The sequence below is a fragment of the Tigriopus californicus genome, chromosome 12 (assembly GCF_007210705.1).
Source record: "Tigriopus californicus strain San Diego chromosome 12, Tcal_SD_v2.1, whole genome shotgun sequence".
Taxonomy (NCBI): Eukaryota; Metazoa; Arthropoda; class Copepoda; order Harpacticoida; family Harpacticidae; genus Tigriopus; species Tigriopus californicus.
In genome coordinates this window covers 13,437,247-13,441,949 of record NC_081451.1, presented here as the reverse complement: position 1 = coordinate 13,441,949, position 4,703 = coordinate 13,437,247, and the positions used below count along the sequence as shown (strand labels likewise).

Here is a 4,703-nt window from a genome sequence, read left to right as displayed (position 1 = left end):
TTACACTCTCGTCAATTTCAACTTCTTCTGGCTCTTCTTCACCATCATCATTGATAAAAATTCCTCCGATTTGCTGTTGATGGGCTTGTATATATCCCTGTTGACAGATGAATTTAAGAATAACAGTAATTGGTATCAAAGAATGTTTTGTTCAAGAAATAATCAAACTAAACCTAAATCACATTCTCACAAATTCATTAAACATAAAGAATTGTTACATGATGAGGAATCACTATACATACCTGACAAAAAATATCCCGATGGAAATTCGACCAGTCAACGGCAGCCTTTTCTCCCATCCTCCACAATGCCTCACGCTTTCTTTTTGAAGCCAATCATTTGCCCACCCAAACGAAAAGTGCAAAACTTGTTGCAACTCAAATTTGGCATTCTGAAAGAAGCTTCCCTCTCTCACTGACTTTGAGGACAAGCATGAGGGACACACCCAACGAACGAATCTTATCCCGGGCTTCATTGCGAAATCGAACCTCTCGGCTTTCATTACATGGTGGACACCGGCTTTCGTTTCCAATAAGTCGTCTTGGCACCAAATATATCAAAGTTTCTTCCTGATTACGTGTTTGTGAAAAAAGGTCTACAATCAGAATCTGCTCGTTCTTCACCTCGTCTCTTGTCTTAATTTGATCTTGGGGAATTAATCTGGTGAGCGGCATGTTGATTCCTCCAAAGAAATTATCGAACCAACGGTTTTTCCCGCCATATTTATCTTTGACTTTCGTCCCATTTCCCGTCATATGCATTGTCGACTTCCGTCCTTTTTTTGATTATTCATTATAATCACCCTTCCAAAATCTCTTTTCGATCCTCCTTTCCCTAGGCCATGGAGTCAGAGATGGGAAAATCGAGATTGATCGAATTTCTGCCACTTTCTGCCACAAGTGGCAGAAAATGGCAGAAAATGGCAGAAAGTGGCAGAAATTGCTGGAAGGTGGTCAAAAATGGCCGCTAGTGTTAAGAATGACGGATCTTGATTCTAAAATATGTCAAAGACAAGAAGGATCATATGGGTTGGATAAGTTCTTGAAGTGTCTTTTGCTACAAAGCATATTGATATAGCATTGGCTGAAATGCAAAACTGTTCCTCAAATATCGATATTTATATTGTTTGATGGTTGATTGAATTGATAACAGTATCCATAGACCACTTGCAGCATCCAAGGCTTAGCCACAACATTTACACCTCTTTTCACACTCATCAAAATTATTATTGAATACGATATAACTTTTTTTCAATGAAATTGTCGTCATTTTGACTTTAAAAAAATTAGATCAAGTGGCATCCCTGACTCCAATCGATTGCGGTGGCAAAATTCAAACTCGATCACACACCAATTTCGTTTAGTGGTTGTATCTCACATTCGATGCAAAATACCCATCCCAACGTGTCAAAACTACATACAGGTAGGCTTGAAAATGAACGGAAGTGATCGTGACTGCTAGAAAAAGATGATTTAGGATAATACAAATAATTCTATTTTTTGCCACTTTTGGCCATTTTCTGCCATTTTCTGCCACTTATTTTTGACCAATTTCTGCCAGGTGGTAGAAAATGGCTTTTAATAATTTCTCATCCCTGCATGGAGTACGCCTAGACTCTCCATCCTCCTACCGCTACACCTCAAGCTGAAACTCCTCCGCTGGCGTGTGTGAGGCGTGCGTGCGCTCTGCGCTTTTCTCGTGCGTTGTTAGAAAGGATTGCCATTTTTTTTTCCTGGTATTTTCTTGGTATTTCCAAAACCCCAACGGAGTTTGACAAGAGGCCGTCAAAACAATTCTTAAGAAAATCCCAATAGAAAGATTCCGGCAATAAAATTGCCAACCCTTTTAAATTCACACAACCATTATTTCATAGCGACTCTAAGGGTAAAAACTTGTATGCACCAACGGCGAGAGAACTTCAAAACAAGGTCAAAAAAAGGTCAAGAAAAACAAATAAACCAATAATCACTTCATAGTTCATAAAAGTGGCAAAGACATAGAATCGGGTTTTGACCCTCATCTCTTTTTAATCAATGCAGATAACAATCTCGGCTCCGTTGCCGTTTTCTGTGTTGTTGGCGGCTAATTAAATAAAAACTTCATCATTAGAGAAATCGCGGATCTTGTGTTCTGTAATCGTGCCACAATATTCCACGGCATTTGTACGCAAATCTCGGTCATCGGGGTCACTATTGTCGTTTTGTTGTTGTTCATCGTTCACATAAAAAATGATCCGCCACTTGGTTCTTGGAACTGGAAATCTTTTTCTTTAACTGTCACCGTTCCACTTACAGTAGTCTCAAACTGAAATGACAGAATTAAATTGGAAGCGAAAGAGAAAACGAATGAATAAATGAGCGTAAAAGTATTAAAGGAATGCAATTTCATGTGCTCTCCATCCGCACAGATGTTCAAAATAGTCTGAAAATGTAAGTGTTTTTGATCAATTTATGATTCTGAGCTCAAAAGATTGGCAGGAATTGCAATTGACTAAAAAAAATTCAAAATTTAGTGGTTTAAATTGGGGTTCCAAATTTGAAGAGCTCGTCAAAGTAGTCCAAAAACAAAAAAATCTACGGGGAAATTTGACAACAAAGCCATCACAAATCAACATTTTTATCGTGGGCCCAATTTTCATTTGGACATTATCCTATTCGCTCAAATCAAAGAGCCCTCTTTTAAAACCAAGTGTGCAAGCAAAACTTTGAAACAAGAACAAGGTACCTTAATTAGGTAATTGCAAAAGTATCGAAAAGAAGATGCAGTATTATTCGGATATCCATTGATGTTAAATCCAGTCGTTTGGAAAGTACTCGGCAGGGAAATGGTAAAACCTTCAAAGCCAATTCCGCGACATTCTTCAACATGTAGCTCTGTTGCCATTATTCCGGAGCCCTCGTCGAATTCCAAACGATCATTCATTTCGCCGACGTAGACTGGAAAATGTTAAAAAAAGACAAAGAAAAATCAGTAACTGATCTTTAGTTCCATAAAAATTGACGAATAAACTTCATTCTTCTTTTGCGATACCAACTGTTGATTCCTGCCATATCTTTTAGGTTTTGTTGTATATATTCGTGTCATGTCTTTCGTGCTCTTTGAATATTTGTACAGTATTTAATGTACGTCATGTGGATTTTATGTATCATGTCATCGCTTCGTGTCTTCTTCTTGTTTACTGTCGTGAGGATCCGTTTCTTCTAATGGGCTTCATCTTCACCATGTGACGATTGAACTTTGGTATCGTCCGATCGTTTTCGGCCTTGATCTGCAGTTTACATGGAAGATGGCAGAAGACGCGAAGAGGAAGTTGGATTTTTCAGCTAACGCAGAACAGACTTTTTTTATTAGTCCGTCCAACGTGTTTGATATTTTGATACAATCCACCTTGTTACACTTTTGTGTTAACGCTGAAAATACAATTCTGACCATAGAACGGATCTGAGTTGCACGAATTTGTTCATTTTCGCTCGCGGCAATTTACACCAACACTTTTAGCCTTTGGCAGAACTGCCAAATAGTACATCTCCCCCCTCGTATGGAGCATCGCAAATATACGAAAAAAGAAAAGAAAAGAAAACAGCAACAATAGCAACCAAGGACCAAGAAACTCAGACAATACATGGAGGAGGCAAGCATCGAGCCCGTTTTTTCATGGTTGTTATCCTTCTTCTCCTTTACCCACGCTGTCCTTGGACACATCCTTGAGCGAATATTACTGTTGTTGTTATCATTATGATTTGATGATGGCCGTTATGACGCTCAAATTTTGAAACGAACTGTACGGCGTCTGTTCCGATGACTATGACGGAGAAGGGGTGGGCTAGCCTCCCTGACCGATAGCGGTGGAGATGGTGGTTCGATCGTAGGTGTCGTGAACTCTTCATTGGGTGGTGGGTTAGTAGCCAGTCGCAGAAATCACCTATTCCGTATAAAACGTCCGGCATCAGTTTCGACTACATAAGATTGACCAGACTCTGATCTCTGGACAATCTTCCCCTCCCCAAAAGACCACCGCTTATCAACAGGGTGTTGAATGTGGACTATGTCGCCCAGGCTCAGCTTGGGTAGATGCATCCCTCCGGCATCGTGCACCCGTTGGTTGTCTGTGGCCTGTCTGGCTGCTCTGAAGGTCGCCGTTTGGTCTAATTGGAAGGCCAGCTACCTGGTCGTAGGCAGGCGGGTCCGAAGGTGTCGGCCGAAGAATCCCAATGCGGGATCATGACCATCCGGTCGCGGGGTGACACGCCATTCAAGGAGCACCGCACGAAATTCGTCGCCATCAATTCCATCGTACTTTCTGAGCAGCGATTTCATGGACTTGACCGCCGCTTAAGCTTACCCATTGCTGCATTGATTGTACGGTGAGCTTGTCTCAAATGTGATGTTGAGACTGGAGCACAATTGGGCGAACCGATCCCAAAACTGAGGTTCCCCATCCGATTTCAAACGTCGTAGGAGCCCAAAGTCGTGGAACCAATGCTTCAGTCTGTCCCATACGGCGTCCATTGTGGTGACTTCCATTTTTGACACGAATGGGAAGCTGCTAAATCGGTCCACCATCACTAAGAAGTGTTTCCCTTTCAATTCAAACAAGTCAACAGACACGGCTTCCATGGGGTAAGAGGCCATATTAATGCCCAATAAAATGGGCTCAAGGGTTTGAGAGGGCAAGTTCTTGACACAATTTTTGCATCTCTTGA

At 41.1% G+C, this 4,703-nt stretch overlaps 1 long non-coding RNA gene across 1 annotated transcript; it reads right to left on the bottom strand.

Moving 5' to 3' along the window:
• Window positions 1-1,956: 1,956 nt before the first annotated feature.
• Window positions 1,957-3,963, bottom strand: LOC131891729 (uncharacterized). Its single transcript, XR_009374459.1, has 2 exons — window positions 2,725-3,963; window positions 1,957-2,304 (listed from the first exon to the last, which is right to left on the bottom strand). It is a non-coding gene; the product is annotated as an uncharacterized LOC131891729 (long non-coding RNA).
• Window positions 3,964-4,703: the final 740 nt, after the last annotated feature.